General features: G+C 35.1%; 1 protein-coding gene and 1 non-coding gene across 2 annotated transcripts in view; both read left to right on the top strand.

Moving 5' to 3' along the window:
* Positions 1–20,133, top strand: part of ANKS1B (ankyrin repeat and sterile alpha motif domain containing 1B) — a 1,587,094-nt gene that overhangs the window by 273,555 nt on the left and 1,293,406 nt on the right.
* LOC126023167 (small nucleolar RNA SNORA51) lies at positions 19,386–19,518 on the top strand. Its single transcript, XR_007500372.1, has one exon. It is a non-coding gene; the product is annotated as a small nucleolar RNA SNORA51 (small nucleolar RNA).

The raw sequence follows: 20,133 nt of genomic DNA, 5'->3' as shown, positions 1-20,133 counted from the left end.
AGTTATTCTTTGAATTCTATTGCTAAGACATTAAATTGCTGAATTTAGGTTCTCATCTATGAAATTTGTGTGTTTTGGAGAACTTGAAATCTTTTAGGATTTCTCTCCATATCCCCAGCTGCTGGTATTTTCCTTAGTTTCCCAATTGTTCTTTACATATATTGGGTTTGGGTACTGGAATTTCACTTTTTTTTTTGGTTTTTGGGTCACATCTGGCAGCTCAATTTTTTTTTAAGTATTCTGTTTGATTGTGTAGGAGGTGGTTGGAAGTTGATCTATTTTAGGATTTATTTATTTGAGGTATTTGAGTTTGCCCAATTATGGTAGAGATGTTAGAGACTAGTTAGTTAGCTTTTGGGTCTATATATTTTCTTTATTTTTTTCAAGAGCTATGTAAATTTTTATTATCTAAGCTAACCAATCTCCTACTGTGATTTTTTGATATCTTCTTTTATTTTTCTTTAAACATCTTGATTACACATATGATTGTGATTAGGTTTCAGTCATGTAAAGAACACCCCCTTCACCAGTGCAACATTCCTACCACCTAGGTCCCAAATCTCCCTCCATCCCACCCAACCCCCACCTGTACTCCAAGACAAGCTTTCCAGTTCCCTCATTCATTCACATGTTTATGGTAGTTCTCTGTGTAATTATTTCTATAACTGCACTCACTACTCTTTGTGGTGAGCTTCATGAAGTGAGCTGGAAGATCCAGACCTCCTCTCATTGTCTCTGAGGATAGTTGCAAAAATGACTTTTATTGTTCTTAAACTCCATAGATGAGTGAGACTATTCTGTGTCTCTCTCTCTCTCCTTCTGACTTATTTCACTCAGCATGATAGATTTCATGTACATCCATGTATAGGAAAATTTCATGACTTCATCTCTTCTGACGGCTGCATAATATTCCATTGTGTATATGGACCACAGTTTCTTTAGCCATTCGTCTGTTGAAGGACATCTTGGTTGTTTCCAGAGCCTGGCTATTGTGAATAGTGCTGCAATAAATATAGGTATGAGGAAGGGGTTTTTGTATTGTATTCTTGTGTTCTTAGGGTATATCCCTAGGAGTGGAATAGCTGGGTCGAATGAGAACTCAATTTCCAGATTTTGGAGGAATCTCCATATTGTTTTCCATAGAGGTTGGACTAGATGGCATTCCCACCAGCAGTGGATAAGAGTTCCTTTCTCTCCATATCCCTGCCAGCACTGATTGTTCTCATTCTTTGTGATGTGCGCCAATCTCTGTGGTGTGAGATAGTCTCATCATTGTTTTGATTTGCATCTCCCTGATGATTAGTGATGAGCATTTTTCATGTGCCTTTTGGCCATTTGTATTTCTTTTTTTTATTTTTTATTTATTTATTTTTTTTTTGTATTTCTTTTTTATCAAAGCATCTGTTCATTCTTCTCCCCATTTTTTGATGGGATTAGAGGTTTTTTTTTTTTTTGTAAAGTTCTGTCAGTGTCCTGTATATTTTGGATATTAGCCCCTTATCTGATGGGCATTGGGTGAATAGTTTCTCCCATTCGGTGGGTGGCTCTTGTATCCTGGGTACTATTTCTTTTAAGCTTCTCAGTTTAATGTATTCCCATCTGTTGATCTCTGCTTTCACTTGTTTGGAAAGTGCAGTTTCCTCCTTGAAGTTGCCTTTAGTCTTAATGTCATGGAGTGTTTTACCAAGGTGTTGTTCTATATACCTTATGGTATCAGGTCTGTTATCAAGGTATTTAATCCATTTTGATTTTACCTTCGTACATGATGTTAACTGGGGGTCTATGTTCACTTTTTTGCAAGTGGCTAACCAGTTCTGCCAGCACTACTTGTTGAAGAGATTTTCCCTGCTCCACTTAGGATTTTTTGCTCCTTTGTCAAAAATTAGGTGATTGTATGTTTGGGGAACATTGTCTGAGAACTCAAGCCTATTCCCACTATCTGAGGGCCTGTCTTTATTCCAATATCATGCTGTTTTGATACCTATTGCTTTGTAGTACAGTTTAAAGTTGGGGAAAGTAATGCCTCCCATACTTCTTTTTCCTAGGAGTGCTTTAGCTATTCAAGGGTGTTTATTGTTCCAGATGAACTTCATAAGTGTTTAATCCACTTTTTTGAAGAATGTCATGGGTATTTTTAAGGGGATCACATTAAATCTGTATAATGCTTTGGGGATTATTGCCATTTTAATAATGTTAATCCTGCCAAACCATGAGCAGGGTATGTGTTTCCATTTCCATGTGTCTTCTCTTATTTCTTGGAGCAGGGCTTTATAATTTTCTTTGTATAGGTCCTTCACATCTTTGGTCAAGTTGACTCCAAGGTATTTGAGTTTGTGTGGCACTAATGTGAATGCAATTGCCTTCTTGACATCCTTCTCTTCCCTATCATTATTGGTGTATAAAAAGGCCATTGATTTCTGTGTGTTAATTTTGTAGCCTGCCACCTTGCTATATCTTCTTTTTGTTCTCCTGTTGATCTTGATTGTTGAGATTTGATATGAAGTTTATTAAAGACAATAAGTATGAGTTTCTTCGTGGGTATTTTGTGTTATTTTGGCCCACACTCGGCAGTGATCATGATTCACACATTTCCCCCAGAAGAGACATGCATGCATTTCCCTCATTCTCTTCAGGTTCATGTGACAATATAGGCAGACTTCTGAAACCCACTTACTGTTCCACCTTGTTGATAACTTTATTTTTCTTACTTGTCTGCCAATCAAGTTGAGTTTCTTTTTTTTCAAGTTGTGTTATTAATTATTGAGAAATTTTATTAGAATATAATTAAAATTTTCCTTAGAATCTTTTGACTTCATATTTTTCTAAAAAAATTTCTTTGCATTTCCAAATACTTTTTAAAATAACTATTTTTAAACACCTTGATTACAAATATGATTGTGGTTGAGTTTCTGTCATGTAAAGAACACCCCTCCATCACAAGTGCAATATTCCATCACCAATGTCCCAAATCTCCCTCATACATTTTCATTGTTAGGATAGGTTTCTCAATGTAGTTATTTCTCTAACTAAACTCATCAACTCTTTGTGGTGAGCTTCATGAGGTGAGCTGAAATTTTCCTATCATGGATGTACATGGAATCTATTATGTGATTGAAATAAGTCAGAGAGAGAGATAAAGATGCAGAATGGTCTCAACTTATCTATGGGTTTAAGTAAAATGAAAGATATTCTTGCAATAATTTTCAGAGACAAAAGAGAGGAGGGGCTGGAAGTTCAGGCTCTATATATTTTCTAAGGGAGAAAAAGTGGATCTTGCTCAGCCTGGAAACTGTCTGGTATAGACTTTAAGTGTCAGCAATGTTTGTAGGGCAGTGAGCTTTATGACCAGAGTGTGTCGAATACAGATATAACTGATCTTTCCTGATAAGTGGAAAAGGTGAAATTTGAAAGGCAGGGTGACTGAGCCCACAAAGGTGGGGTGGCATTTGCTGGCAGAGGGTATAGATTCTCAGCTCACCTTACTGGTGATTGGCAGAACAGGGCTTCTTACCCCACAGCGACTGACATGTAGATGATGGGCAGTTTAAAGGGGTTATTTGCACATGGTCCAAGGTTGGATTCCTCTTGTAGGTCTCCTGGTTTCCAGCCCTTATTGGCAATGGTTGAACCAGGCTTCTACTCTGCAGTGACTGAGGCAGCAGCAGTCTGAGGTTGGTTTCCTCCTAACTGTCCTTGGTTTCCCACCCTTACTGGGTATGGTGAAACTGCAGCTGCTAAGGCATAGCGATGGCATCACTTGCATGTAGTCCGAAGTTGAATCCCTCCCTGATTCACAGTTATTACTGGTGGTGGCAGAACCACAGTGGCTGAGGTACAGTAATATCCTCTCCCCAATTTTTATGGTGTTAGATTTTATTTTCTTCTTAAGTTCTGTTAGTACCTTGTATATCTTAGATATTAGCTCCTTAATGGAAGGGTATTGAGTGAATTGTTTCTCCCATTCTGTGGGTGGTCTTTGTATTCTCATTACTATTTTCTTTCAGGTGCAGAAGCTTCCCAGCTTAACATAGTCCCATCTATTTATCTCTTATTCCACTTGTTTGGAGAGTGTTGTTTCTTCTTAATATGGTCTCAATATCATGGAGTGTTTTACCTACATGTTTTATATTCCTTATGGTCTCGGGTCCGGTACTTTAATCCATTTGGATTTAACCTTTGTGCATGGTGTTAGATGGAGGTCTGAGTTTGCTTTTTTGCAGATGGCTGACCAGTTGTCCCAACACGACTGTTTAAAGAGGCTTCCATGCTCTATTTTGCATTTTTGACACTTTATCAATGATTAATTGATTGTATGTCTAGTGGTCTGTATATTCATGTCTATTCCATTAATCTGAGGGTATGCATTTATTTCAATAGCATGGAATTTTTTAATCCATTTCTTCTCTCCCATTATTGGTGTATAAGAAGGCCATTGATTTTTGCCTGCCAAGTTTTTAGCCTGCTACTATACTACAGATACTCCTTGCTTAATGACCATTTCAAGGACTTAGTCGTTAAGTGAATTGGTCATTAAGTAAAGAATTGCATGTACTGTATTGCATGTTTTGTATACAATAGTACAGTATATGCATAGTACTTGACAATACAGTATTCTGAATAAGTAAAATATCGAGAAAGATCAAACTGAAAACTTCCACTTGTTTTAATTTGCATATTTTGTGTAACTGACACACAGTAATGCAATGTATTATAAACATAAATTAAAGAACAAAAACCACAGTACTGTACTGTAGAGTGTACAAGATGGAAAAGGAAATTTAAAATAAACAAAAAAAAAGACAAATTCAAGCTATCATTTTAGTCAACGAATCCTTCAAAATCTTCATCTGTGTCATCATCAGAGCTATTATCAGGAGCTGAAGGCCCAGGTAAGGGACATGATGGAGTAGAAATTGAAGCATTGGCAGTGCTTGGTGTAATTTTCAAAAAGTATCCATTTAGAGTGGTCTGCTTTGTCATTTTTCTTTTTCTTCGTATATTTCACAATAGCATTGTAAAACTTTACTTATTTGTCACCTTTGTAAATCTTTCAGCATTCGGATCAATACTCTCTAGTTCCAACATAGCTGCATTCACTTTTGAGAATACACCAGCTAATCCCTTTATAGTAAACTTCTTTGGTACTTCTTCCATGTTTTCATTTTCTTCTTCCTCCGCCAGGCTCTGCTGTGCTTCCAACTCTATTAAATCGTTGGTAGTTAGCTCTCCCTCCCTGTATTGCACTAATTCCTCAATATCTTCCACTTCAGCTTCTAAATTAAGCACTTTAGAAAGTTTCATAGTTGTTTTATTTGTGGCATCAATATGTTCATCTTTTTTAAGAACTGAAACATTGTTCACAAAACTTTTTAGGCATTTTTTCTATATGCCTTTGCATACACTTTTCTGTCACTCCCTTCCAAGCGAATTCAATGTTGTTTATGCAGTCTAAAATGTTGTAAGATCTCCAGAAATCACGGAGAGTTACTTCATCATTTTCTGTCGCTGCTACAGCTTTGGAAAATGTGCATAAATAGTATGCTTTAAATGTGGCTAAGGCACCCTGGTCCGTTGGCTGAAGGAAATTGTGTTTTTAGGTAGATATAGCTGTTTATAACATTTTTCTTTGCATCGCAAAAAAAAAAATAATTTACTGCTGAAATGTGAATACTGACCAAGAAAACAGCAGTACCGGACCTCAGAATAGTGTACATCAGTCATGAATGATGTTGAATGCAGGGCTGCTACCATGTTCTAGCATGTACTGTCAGTGAGATGGTCCTAAGTGTGAGCAGTCGTAACAGTGGTGAAGAGATGGTCGTAAGTTTGAGTGGTCGTAATGGTGAAGAGATGGTCGTAAGTGTGAGCAGTCACTAAACAGGTAGGTCATTAAGCGAGGAGTATCTGTATATGGTGCTTATTTTTTTTTTTTTTGGACACACCTGGTGACATTCAGAGGTTACTCCTGGCTATGTACTCAGAAATTGCTCCTGTCTTGGGGAACCATATGGGACCCTGGGATCAAACCACAGTCTGTCCTAGGCTAGTGCGGGCAAGGCAAATGCCTTACCCCTTGAGCTACCACTCCACCCCCTGCTGCTATACTATATGAAGCTATTGTTTCTAGAAGCTTTTTGGTAGAGTCTTTAGCATTTTTTACATATAGTATTATGTTATTAGCAAACAATGAGAGCTTGACTTCTTCCTTTTTTTTTTTTTATGGATGCCTTTGATATCTTTTTCTTGCCGAATCGCTATGACAAGAACTTCCAGCATGTTGAATAGGAATGGTGAAGGGGGCAGCTTTGACTCATACCAGATTTTAGAGAAAAGGCTTTTAGCTTATGTCCATTGAGAATAATATTTTCAATTGACTTGTGGTAAATGGCCTTGACTGTATTGAGAAAAGTTCCATGCACATCTTGTTGAGAGTATTTTTTTAAATCAAGAATGGGTGTTGGAACTTATCGAATGCTCTCTCTGCATCTATCGATCTGATCATATGGTTTTTATTTTTCCTTTTGTTGATATGGTGTATTATGTTGATTGATTTACATATGTCAAACCATCCTTGCATTCCTGGAATGAAGCCTACTTGGTCATGTTGTATGACCTTCTTGATGAGGCATTGGATCCTATTTGCCAGGATTTTTATGAGGATTTGTGCAACTGTGTTCATCAGGGATGTTGGCCTATAATTTTCATTTTTGCAGCATTTCTCTCTAATTTTGGTGTCAGAATGATGTTAGATTCATAAAAACTATTTGGGAGTTTTTCTCTTTCTTCAGTTTCCTGAATGAGCCTGGAATAGATTGGTAATAGTTCCTTTTGAAAGGTTTGAAAGAATTCATTGGTGAATACAACTGGGCCTGGGCTTTTGTTTTTGGGAAGATTTTTGATTACCATTTAAATTCCCTTAATATTGATGAGCCTGTTTAGATATACTAGATCATCCAGATTCAACTGTAGAAAGTTGTAAAAGTTCAAGAATTTATCCAGTTCTTCCAGGTTCTCGTGTTTTGTGACATAGAGTTCCTCAAAGTAGTTTTTGATTACCCTTTGAATCTCTGTATTATTTGTAGTGACTCTCTCTTTTAATTTCTACTATGGTTTATTATGTTTCCCTCTCTCCCTTTCTTTGTGAGTTTTACTAGAGGTTTATAAATCTTGTTTATTTTTTCAAAGAATCTACTATGGCTTTCGCTAATCTTTTGGATTGATTTTTGAATTTTCACATCATTAATTTCTATTATAAACGTTATTATTTACTTCTACTTACCTATGTTTGGTTCCTTTTTTGATAAGTTTCTAATTTTATACGCTGTCTTCTGAAGCTATTTATGTAGGCACCTTTTTTTTCTGATGTGTGTGTGCAAAGCTATAACTTTTCCTCTTAGTACTGCTCTTGTTGTGCCCCACAACTTTTGATAATTTGTGTCTTCATTGGCAGTCATTTGATTTCCTCTTTGATTTAATCTCTGACCTACTTGTTGTTAAGTAGTGAACTGTTTAATTTCCAGGTGTTAAAGGTGTTAAAGTTTTTCTTCTGTGTTCCTTTGTAATTCACTAATAATTTCAGTCATTGTGATCTGAGAATGTAAACACTACAATTTTTATCCTCTTGATTTTATGGAAGTATGTTTTATGGGTCCGCATGTGTTCTATATGCATTGGAGAAGAATGTTTATCCAGTTTCCTGGGGATTGAGTAACCCACACAGCCACTTTCTTCATTTATCTTTTTAGAGCTAGTATATTCTTGGTGGTGGGTTTCATCCTGGTTAACCTATCAATGGTGACAATGAGGTGTTGAGGTCTCCCACTATCATTGTGTTGCTATTGAATTCTTTAAGATTTGTCAACAGTTCAGCCCGGTGAGGTGGTGCTAGAGGTAATGTGTCTGCCTTGCAAGCACTAGCCAAGGAAGACTGCGGTTCGATCCCCCGGCGTCCCATATGGTTCCCCCAAGCCAGGGACAATTTCTGAGCACTTAGCCAGGAGTAACCCCTGAGCATCAAACAGGTGTGGCTGAAAAACCAAAAAAAAAAAAGATTTGTGAACAATTGATTTAAATGTTTGCTGGTCCCTTATGGGTGCATATTTATGGAGGAGTGAGATATCTTCTCATTTTACATATCCATTTATTTTTTTTTTTTTGGTTTTTTTTCGGCCACACCTGTTTGATGCTCAGGGGTTACTCCTGGCTAAGCACTCAGAAATTGCCCCTGGCTTGGGGAGACCATATGGGACGCCGGGGGATCGAACCACGGTCCTGATCCTTGGCTAGCGCTTGCAAGGCAGACACCTTACCTCTAGCGCCACCTCGCCGGCCCCACATATCCATTTATTATTACAAAATGTTCATCCTTGTCTCATAAATTTTCTGTCTAAAATTTGTGTCATCTGATATTTATATGGATACTTCATGTTTTTAAGGGAGATGTTTGCTTGGAAGATTGTCCTCCACCCTTTGATTTTTAGCCTATATATTTTTGAGTATTCAGATGTGTTTCTTATAGGCAGCAGAATGTTGGATTCATCTTTTTGATTAATTTTTCCACTCTGTGTCTCTTAATTGCTACATTTAGTCCATTGACATTCAGAGAGATAATTATAATAAGATTTATTGACATTTTTGTATGAGTTTTGTCTTGGTTTGTCTTGTCTTAAAGTAGGCCTTTCAATTTTTCTTTTATAACTGGTTTTGTTTCTATAAAGTTTCTGAGATGTTGTTTATCTGTGAAGCTATGTATGCTTTATTTAAACCTGTACTTGAATCTGGCTAGGTTCAGTATTCTAGATGATGCATTCGTTTCTCTGAGTTTTGTCACTATATCCTATCACTGCCTTGGGACCTTGAGGGTTTCTTGTGACATATCTGCTATAAATCTTAAGGATGCACTTCTTTGAATGTTATTTCCCTTTTTTTGTCTTGTTACTTTCAGTATTCAATTCCTCTCAGACAGATTCATTATTCTGACTAGTATGTTTCTTGGCATGGTTTTTTTTGGGGATCTCTTTTAGATGGAACTCTTCAGGCATGCAGAATTTGGTTGCATTCAGTCTTTAGCTCTGGGAATTTCTCTGTAATGATTTTTTTGACTGTTGATTCTTCCTGGGGTTTTCTTCATGGGTCTCTGGGATTCCAATGATTCTCATTGTTTCTGTTGAATTTATCAAAGACTTCTATTTTTATCTGTTCACATTTCTTGAGGATTTTTCCCATTGATCATTTGTTTTAAGGGTCTTTTAATTCTCTTTCATTGTATGAAATTGTTATGCATCTTCTCTTCCAGCTCATTGATTCTACCCGTAGCTGCTGTTACTCTGTTGGAGAGGCTTTCCATTGAGTTTTTTATTGCATCTACTGAATTTTTTCAGTCTTGCATTTCAGTTTGGAGTTTCTGATTTCTGTCTTCATATCCTCTTGATTCTTATTTGTAGTCTGTTCAGCTCAGTCTATTCTTTCTTTGATTTTTATTAACATCCTCCATATTTCTTCTCTAAACTCCTTGTCTGAGAGATTAAATAGGTGGCTGGCACTTTTGGGGCCATCAGAGCTGCCATTTTCTAAGCATTTCTATTCCATTTTCTTTATTTTCTATGCATTGTGTTGTCCTGTATTGTTTTATTTTATTGTTGCATCTGTACTGTGTTGTTTTCTGTACCTTGTGCTAGTGCTCATTGGCTAGGGGATTTGTGCACTGTGGAGTGAAGTGGCATTGATGATCAGATTGTAGCCTTTTGCAATGGAGTTTGGCGGCAATCCTGCTCTACCCTCTTTGGTCATGCCAGTTCACTTTCGATCATGCAGCTTCTGCAGATGCTTCTGGGCGGTGTCTAAAACCCCAGCTGATGATGAGACTGCAGCCCCTTGAAATGTTGTTCGGTGGCAATCCAAATATATCATTTTAAATCCAGTTCACATAAAATCAGTGGAACATTTCCTTAATGCTGCTTATGATTTTATCTGGTCACAGGTGAAAATCACTTCCAACAATTCATAGTATATATAATTCATACAATTTCTGGAAAGGATTAGGGTAATAATTTGTGGAACCCTGTTAAAGTAAATATATTTAGTCCATGTGGACATACAAATTTAAACTGTGTTTAAGTTTTCTTTAACAGGATATTTACTTAACAAATCACAATGCTAAAGACATGAACAAAAAATTAGAACATTTTTGCAGAGATAATTTGAGAATAAGTTGCTAAATATATACACAAACAAGCATCATTGCAATTGAGAAGCATCACTAAGATAACCAAGAACTATTAAACATGTAACAACATTATGCATTTAACCAGAACTATGGAAATAATATTAAACCACTAAAGTAGAACACAAAATTATGTTTGTAATGGGACATAGAACAAAAGAATAGCTATTAATATCTATACAGTTATAACACACAGTTTAACCAGCAATATAGTTACCAATGCAAATAGGATCAAGGGTATCCTAGTAGAAAGTTAATTTTTCAGAAATGACCTAGGTGCAGGAGTTTTTGAAAGCAGCCTCTCCTCAGTTAAATTTTGGTTGTTGAGAAAGTAGAATATATTCTATCTTTAAGAATAAGAAGTGGGGCCGGGAAGGTGGCGCTAGAGGTAAGGTGTCTGCCTTGCAAGCGCTAGTGTAGGACGGACCACGGTTCGATCCCCCGGCATCCCATATGGTCCCCCCAAGCCAGGGGCGATTTCTGATCGCATAGCCAGGAGTAACCCATGAGTGTCAAACGGTGTGGCACAAAAACCAAAAAAAAAAAAAAAAAAAAGAAGAATAAGAAGTGAACAGATGAGGACAAATGTCCTTAGAACATATATGAAAAATAATATATTTATATATATATTTATATATATTTAATATATTATTATTGTTTTTATTTTTTATGTATTATTATATTTTTTATTTTTAGATTTCAGTTTGCCTGTTTTTAAATAGATATTTTGAGAGTTTGGGTGTTGCTTCAGATTGTTAGGAAATGTTTCATTTTTCACATGTGTGAAGTCAGGAACTTATAATAACAATGCCATTTTGAAAAAAAATAAGTGTTATGGTGAAGGGAGAGCATTTTTGCTAGATTAAGGGATCTTTTCAAAGTCTGCCATATAAATGGTGCTGCGTTTTCTGTTTGGAGTAATTTGAATTGGATAAATGATTATACAGGATCAAAAGAGAAAGGATTATTATAGAGAGGCATAAAAATTAATTGATAACTGAACATTTTGGTAGGTAGCTTGGTGATGGGGTACATTAAAGATTTTTGATTAGATGATTAATTATAAAATAGTTTGAGAAGAAGGAAAAGAAAACAGAGCTTGCATAGACATTGATTTGGTAATAGCTACATTTCACTGTGAATGAAGGCCTCTGAGAAAGGAGGTGGTCAGAAAGGAAATTTTGCATGAAATTTGGATACCCAGAACTTGGTGGCTGGAGGATAAATATAGGAAAGATGGTGAAGAGATGAATCAAGGATCACAGCCTTCTGCAAGTTAGAAAACGATAGGAATTGGAAAGGAGAGGAGAGGAGACTGACTTGGTCGCAAAGGAGAGCTCAGTTTCAGGTAGGCTAAACTTGAGATGACTGCAAAAATCCACAGTACTGATCCTCACAGTAGGGAGAGGTTTTAGAATGAAGCTTGAAGTCTTTTTTTTTATATTTTATTTAAACACCTTGATTACATACATGATTGTGTTTGGGTTTCAGTCATGTAAAGAATACCACCCATCACCAGTGCAACGTTCCCATCACAAATGAAGCTTGAAGTCTTAAGGCCCAAAGAAGTGAATCTGTATTATAAACAGAAAGGGCTTGAGGTTTTGAAGGAAGCAGAGCAGAACATTGAGACCTGAGCCTATTAATAACTCTTACTTTTGGGGAATAGGCAAATATGATAAATCTGGAGTATTTGAAAGTAATTATAAGAGGCTACATAGCCTGACTCCTCAAGAAGTCTCATTCGAGTTCTGTGATGCTGAGTTTAGAAATTTCATCAACTAGGTTTACTAGTCCTAGATATTCTTGGAAGAAGAATAAAAAGGATAAACATCCAGTGTACATACTACTCAATCATTCATGTTCTATTACATGATTTGAAGGCTGAAGAGCTGCACCTGTGTCAGACTGTAGGCAGGATTCTTCCCTGATAACATGATGCTTAGGCAGGACAACACAGTTTGCTGAAGTCTGATCTATGTGACAGTGTCTGCTAAAGTACTCCACATTGTGCTTACATTATCAAGTTGGGACCTAGACGTTTTTATGTACAAAGTAGTGCTGCCAACATTCTGTCACTGCAGTAATATCCTCCCAAAATTTTTATATTTGATTTATATTTTATTTAATCATGCAATATCTATTTCTGCAGTGTCTTTCAGTATGTACTTAACCATAGTCATTTATCACTACAGTGGGCATATAAAAATGGGCATATAAAAACAAGGGAATAAAGAAGACTCAGGATAGTTTTATCTGACAGGAACCAAATGAGAAGATGCGAGCAAAATGGACTACTGCTAAGATCAAATGCAATAAACACTGAAACAAAGCAACACTGAGAGTTGTTAAAAAGTTGTACTTGACAAATGGAGAAGAAATTGTAGCCTGTATTTAATGAAGGGGCCAAATTGCTGATTTGTTTCATATCTCAATTTTTAATACTATGTGACCAGGAATTAAAAAAAAGTTTTGTTAAACTGAATTATTTACTTCCACATATTGATATTATTTGATGTTAGATCATTAAGGTCATATTCCTATGTATCGAAATAGACTATTTTTAAAACATTACTGTTTTTTGTTTTTGTTTTTGGCCATACCTGATGATGTTCAGGCTTACTCCTGGTTCTGAACTTGAAATCACTCCTGGCAGGCTTTAGGGACAATATGGAATGCCAGGGATTGAATCTGGGTTAGCTGTGTACAAGACAAACACTCTATACTCTATGCTATTGCTCCAGCCCAAAATAGTTTTTTACTCAGGGTCCTCAAAGCAAATAATTTCTTTACTGATATATTTATTTTATAGAATAAATTTAGAGTTTCACAGCTCCAGCTTAAACTCTATTGTTATAACTGACCAGCTTTGTAATCTTGATTGCAGACAACAAATTGTTGAGTCTGTCATTATTCATAGAATGTAGATAATCCTGCTGATCTAAAAGCAGACTTTCCCAACCTTACATGACTCTTAAACTTCTATTATGATTTCTGTGCAACTTCCTGAACCCTATTTAGAATATCGAAAACAACTGACTCAAGTCTTTTGTGTTTTTTTTTTTTCCTTCGGATTTTGAGCCATACCTGGTGATGCTCAAGGGTTACTCCTGGCTATGTGCTCAGAAATTGCTCCTGCCTTAGGGGATCATATGGGACGCAGAGGAATCGAACCACGGCCTGTCCTAGGCTAGCACAAGCAAGGCAGACGCCTTAATGCTTGTGCCACAGCTTCGGCCCTTCATTCATTCATTTCTATGGAATACATTTTAAACATAAGAAATTCAATATTTTAGATTGGTAATGAATTCGTTTATTAGTTTATAGTTTTAATAGTTTATAGTTTAATAGTTTATTTCATACAATTATGAATATTAAATAAATGTATATATTTAAGACAAAATAGACATATTTTCTTATTTTATATTTTACTTTTTACATTAAATTTTATTTAAACATTTTTATTTTTATTATTTTACAGACTGCAAACTGAAAGTATGGCTATCATTTTTTCTCACTTAATGTTAAAGTACATGAATACCTTATTTTACGTTTTGTAATATTATTTTTAAGTACTTTCAAGTATGTTTAAAAATTCTTAAGAATTTTAGCAGACTAATATAGCCTAAAACATAGTCAAGGTAAGCTTCAGGGGCCAGAGCGATTGCACAACAGGAGGGTGTTTGCCTTGCACACCGCTACCCAAAATGCTGGGTTTGATTCCCAGCATCCCATATGGTCCCCCAAAGCCAGGGGCAATTTCTGAGCACATAGCCAAGAGTAACCCCCAAGCCACCGGCTGTTGCCCAAAATCCAAAAAGAAAGGTGAATTTCAGACAAATTTATGTAATACTGTTTTTGCATATTATTTTTCAATGATGTACAAGCATAGCCTAGTATCTGAATGAGTATAGAGTAAAATTCCCCAAAGGATTTATTTTACTGCAAAACCATGTAGCAAGAACATGAGTAATTTAAAAAATGATTTTAAATTGTGCTTAACTATAACATGTATCATAGAATAAATTAATTTTTTAACATAATCATGAGATTTCAAAGAAATTTTGAACTTGAAGTGGGAATTCTTCTGTCCAACAAAATTGCTTAGAGATATAAGTTCAATATAATATTCTATTTAGGGTTGTTTTCATATTTTTATTAATTTGCTAAATTTATTTTTTCCTTCAAATTAATTATAGCTTAGTTAATAGGATTACAGTACAAAATATATGTTATTGTACATAAGTATTGCACACCACTGTCACTGTCACTGAGTCCATGATTCTCTACTCCTGTCCCTATGTCAATTCTTGTGTCCTTGTGTCTCTCTGCTAGGTCTCTCACCTTACGTGTTGAATGATATTTATGGATTTGGTGCTTCCTTAGTCACCCCTCATGTCTTCCAGACCCTCCATCTGTGTTCTCATGGTACTTTCTGTCAACCTAATAATAAGCCTCTCTACCCCAGACCCACCTCTCATTCTCTGAATCCTGGGTCTGTAATCCTGTGTCTAAGACAGATACTGATCTTACCTTGATTTGTTTCTCCAAATCACTATTAGTATTTCTTAAACTTTAATTTTTATTTTAATTTCTCTCCTTTATATTTTTGGATGGGGGAACACTCAGTATTGCTCATAGTTTACTCCTCCTGACTCTGTGCTCAGAGATCACTCCTGGCAGGGCCCAGAGAACCACCTGGGATGTTGGAGATCAAATTGCCCATTACAATATTGCTCCTCTTTAACCCTCTTTCCCATTCTCTTTTTTCCTTTTCCTCCCCACCCATCTCATTAATATATATATATATATATATATATATATACCGACACACATATATATACATATATATAAACACACATACATATATAAAATAGTGTAAGTAAATTAAGAACACCCAAGAATAGGCAAACTTTAATTATTTTGTTAGTGAAGAGTGCCATAGTGATTATCTGTTTTCAAACTACTAAATGATCAACTTTCATGCTTGTCAGGTATCAACAACACATAGATCATTATAGGATATATTTCAGCTATACAATTATATATTGTCACTTTTGTGGACTTGAAAATCAAACAAATTTTTAAAAAATATTTAGATTTAATTTCTTTTAGATAACTTTAAGGCTTAAATTAAGTCATTATAGATGTACAGTGTTGGTAAACAGTAAACAATCCTTAATATATTATGAATGAATCTAGATATATCTAATAATATTTTTAAGCTTCAGCTATATATAAATATGTAAGGCCTCCTGTGCAATAAGATTTATATAGAGAGTACTATCTATTGAGTGCCACACAGGGATTTCTGGATGAAAATAGTGCATTGATTACTGATGCTTATATATATTAACTCATTGACCTTCACATAATCTCTGAGAGAAGTATAGCAATTATCTCCATTAAATTCTCATTAAATTACATAACACCAGAGAAGTTATGCAATTGCCAGTTGTACATCTGGCAAATTTAAGAGCTGAAATTCAAAATCTGAATGCCTGGCTTTGGCGAGTATGAATTTTATCATCATATTGTATTAAAAACTGTACTTCAGATTTCTGATATGCTTCAAGTCTTATAAAAACACAATGTAAATATGGTTACTATTTAATAGTATTATTTATTATAGTATATGTAGTATGAACATTTTCTATAGATATTAGATGGGGAAATTATCTTATTTCTTTAAGACATATTTTAGGTATGATTTTTATTTTATCTTTTAATTTCTGTTTTTGGCCATAGGTGGCAGTATTCAGAGCTTAGTCCTGGATCTGTGTTCATGAATCAGTTGTGGTAGGGTTGAAGGGACTATCTAGTTAGTCTATTAAAAATTGAACTCAGGATGGTGGCATGCAAGACAAGTGCCTTACCATTTAAGTAATTTCTCCAGCTCCCATAGATTTACTTCTTTCAATCAAATGACAAACTAAGATTAATTTAAATTGAACATATATTCGTAGGACTTAGAAGCCTTTATTAACTTATCTTTTTTTATATTAGGCAAACCACTGTGTCTTTATTTACTTGGGCAAAATCTGTTTTTCCCCATAGCTATATAGGTTTAAACTAGTAGAATATTTTACAGAGACCATGATAACCATCATTTACAAAAATTAAGTACCTGCTTAAAAGAATAGTTACTTAAATTAGATACTAAATAATTAAGGCAAAATTTCTTCCAATTATACCATAAATTAGAGAGTCCTCTTTGAGCAGTCTCAGTCTCCTGAGGTCAAAATGATTTGATAGTTTTTGAGATGACTTGGCCAGTTTAGAGAAAGAAGGATGGTGATAATTATTGTCTTCAAAAACTCCAGGATGTAAAGATCTGTCTAAAGATAACTTGTAATATTTGTAATTTATTTGAAAACTAAGAAATCAGTGACTAAGAAGTTAGCTTGAATTTTTTTTCTTTTATTTTGGGGCCACACCCAGTGACGCTCAGAGATTATTCCTGGCTAAGTGCTCAGAAGTTGCTCCTGGCTTAGGGGACCATATGGGACGCCAGGGAATTGAACCATGGTTCCTCTTAGGTTAGCGCATGCAAGGCAAACGCCTTACTGCTGTGCCACTGCTCAGGCCCCTAGTGTAAATTCTAACTGCATAAATTTCTGGTATCCAAAAATTATTTGTTATCATATTTGTCATTTCCAAGGACCTAGTTCTGATTCAAAGATTATTAAAGCTATAGTCTTTCATAGATCACTAGTCCATTGTAGCGACTGGGAAATATATATATTTTTATTGACTATTTCTATAAATATTTATATTAAAACAATAGTGTATACTCAAGTTAAGGGAGCAAATTTTAGTGTATACTTTTTGTATTGTTCACATTTGAACGTCATTTATATATTATCACTTTAAATGATATAATGCCAACTTACTACTTGAATCAGCATGGTAAAAATATGGTAGGGGCCGGGAAGGTGGCCCTAAAGGTAAGGTGTCTGCCTTGCAAGTGCTAGCATAGGACGGACCGTGGTTCGATCCCCCAGTGTCCCATATGGTCCCCCAAGCCAGGGGCGATTTCTGAGCGCATAGCCAGGAGTAATCCCTGAGTGTCAAACGGGTGTGGCCCAAAAACCAAAAAAAAAAAAAAATGGTGCTGGTAACTATTGTATATACTTGGCTTCTCAGCTTGATATACAATAGCATAATCTATCTTAACTTACTAGAATCAGAACCTTAACACTATTGATCTAATTATATCCTGCAGTATATTACAAAACATGTATCACTTAATTTTAGATTTTGTGAATATTCCTAAACATCAATAAAAAATTAGATTATACTCTTATGTTTAGTTGTCATTTATTCATTTTCTCAGTTTATAAATTTGCGTAATATTGGGGTTTTACTCTTAGGGATACATATCAACTTCACAGCATTCTTTGCTTTTTACTTAGAACAAATTACCATCACTCCTAGAAAAGTAGAGCCAAGTAATGTAGTATTTTGGAGTGGTCTTCAAGAATTAACATAAGTGATGAATTTTGTGGAAGATAAACTGGGGTGGTATGTTTGAAGAAGGTGACTAAAGGAAAAGTATAGGCCTTTTTCTGGATAATGAGCATTTTTGTTGCTTAGAAAATAGACGTGGGAAAATGTGAGTAGTTCAGCATTTTTCTAGTTCTTATCTAACTGAACTAACAGTTGGCAAGTTAATTTTTTTAAAGTCCTTAGAAAACCTTTTTCTCCCTTCTTATTTGTAGTACCACACTTCATCTTTTTTCTTTTTATGCAACTACTTTGTTGTATTTTCTTCTAATCTTTATTTTTTCTTTTCTTCTTTATTCTTTTGTGGTTTTGGGTCACACCTGGCAGCGTTCAGGGTTACTCCTGGCTCTATGCTCAGAAATCGCTCTCGGCAGGCTCAGGGGACCATAAGGGATGCCAAGATTTGATCCACTGTCCTTCTGCATGCAAGGCAAACACCCTACCTCCATGCTATCTCTTATAAATAATGTATAATCTTATACATTTTTTCTTAGTGGTCTCTCTACTCTAGAAACAATGCCTGAATATTAAAAATTCCTAGTTCTATAGTGTCCACAGCCTTTTCTTAAGTTCCTTATTTATACTTCCAAAATATGTATGCACCCCACTATTTATTGCAGCACTCAGTATAATAGCCAAATCTTGGAACCAACCTCGATGTCCAACAACAGATGAATGGATCATTAAAATGTGGTACATATATACAATGGAATATTACATGGCAGTTAGAAATGATACAATCACAGACTTTGCAGCAACGTGGATGGACCTAGATCATGTTATGTTAAACGAAGTAAGTCAGAAGACAAAAGAAAAACACAGAATGGTAGCACTATTCTGAAACACCTAGAATACATAAAAAAACAAAAAAAGGACATTGAAGAAGCATAACTGCTAGAACCACAAAGAAAGACTTCATAAACTCCATTCCCTGATCCTCACAGCCACCAAGATCTCTAGAAACAGGTCTGATTTTACCATCCAAGATAAAGTAGAAGTCTTCCACATACCACGAAAGCAGCAAGAGGAGAATAAATGATCTATTTTTTTGACATCTTTATTTTGGTGTGGAGATTACGGTTGATGTCTCCAATATTATTTTATTTTATTTTGTTTTGTCTTTCTCTTTCTTTTTGCACTTGAGTATGATTTGATTTCAGAACCGAGATTATTGTGTGGTGCCTGTCTTTATTGTTGTGGTGTTTATCAGTTATTTAATTCGATATTTTTTTTTTGTGTGTGTGTGTGTATTGTTGTGGTATTTTAATTACTTTTTTCACATCCTCTCTCAAACTAAGTTTGGAAGCCTCTAGACAGGACTCTGCCTATTTTCAGTATATTTGATTTTTGATTGAGAAGAGGGCATATTAGGTGATGGGTATTCCCCTGATTTAATGTGAATATGTACCCAAAATACTACAGTGAAAGATATGTAAGCCATTATGGAAAAAAAAATTGTGTTTTTAATCAGAAACTTTCTTTGACTTACATGTATTATTATTATATTAATTATATTATATGTTATGTTATGTCACTATATTATGTTATATTAGTTTACCTTATTATGTTAATCAATTTTGTCCTTTAAATGAATTCTTACTTAAAAAAAAAACAACTTTAGTTTGCCCTGAAGAAAAAAAAATAAAAGATAAAATAAGGCCTCCCAATTCTTACCACAGGCTGTGTTCTTTACACTGGCTGTATAGAAAGAGGAGGTACAGTAAAGGCACCCCATATACACCTCAACACAGGCCCCTTGCCGGGTATGTATTGTGAATTGGGGGACAAAAAAAAAAAAAGAGGGAATTTATTGATAGGTGTATAATTTAGTACCCACCTAGTATATTTGCTAGTAGGTAGTGTCAATAATTGAGTTAAGATTATTGAGGTACTATTAAGTTATTGGAACTATTAAGTTAGGAAAGGTTAGTAAAGATTATGAAAAATATTAATGAATAACTTTTCTGCTTTTTTTGGGGGGGGCACAACTAGTGCTGAGGGCTAAGTTGTGGCTTAAAGGTCACTCTAGGCAGTTATCAAAGGATTGTATATGAGGCCAAGGATCAAACCTGGGTTGGCTTTCAAAAGGCAAAAGAATCTTACCTACTGCACTATTTTTCCTGTACCTGTTTAATAGTTATTATTTGGAGACAATAAAGTAGATTACAAAGGATAACTTTTTTTAGGTTAGTTGAGTTGATAAAAATAACAGTCCTAGAAATTAAGAAACATTTGAGAAAAATCTGCCAAAGATTATATATATATATTTTTTTGAGGGACAGAATAGTAAAGAGTGACAACAAAGGAACTAAAGGAAATGTCAATTAGTATACAGTAAGGATATACAATGCCAGGTATATTATTATGTACACAGAATTCATAGGTGACTAAAATATGGTTTAAAA

The sequence above is a fragment of the Suncus etruscus genome, chromosome 11, assembly GCF_024139225.1.
Source record: "Suncus etruscus isolate mSunEtr1 chromosome 11, mSunEtr1.pri.cur, whole genome shotgun sequence".
In the NCBI taxonomy this organism is placed as follows: Eukaryota; Metazoa; Chordata; class Mammalia; order Eulipotyphla; family Soricidae; genus Suncus; species Suncus etruscus.
This window is presented reverse-complemented; position numbering and strand designations above follow the sequence as displayed.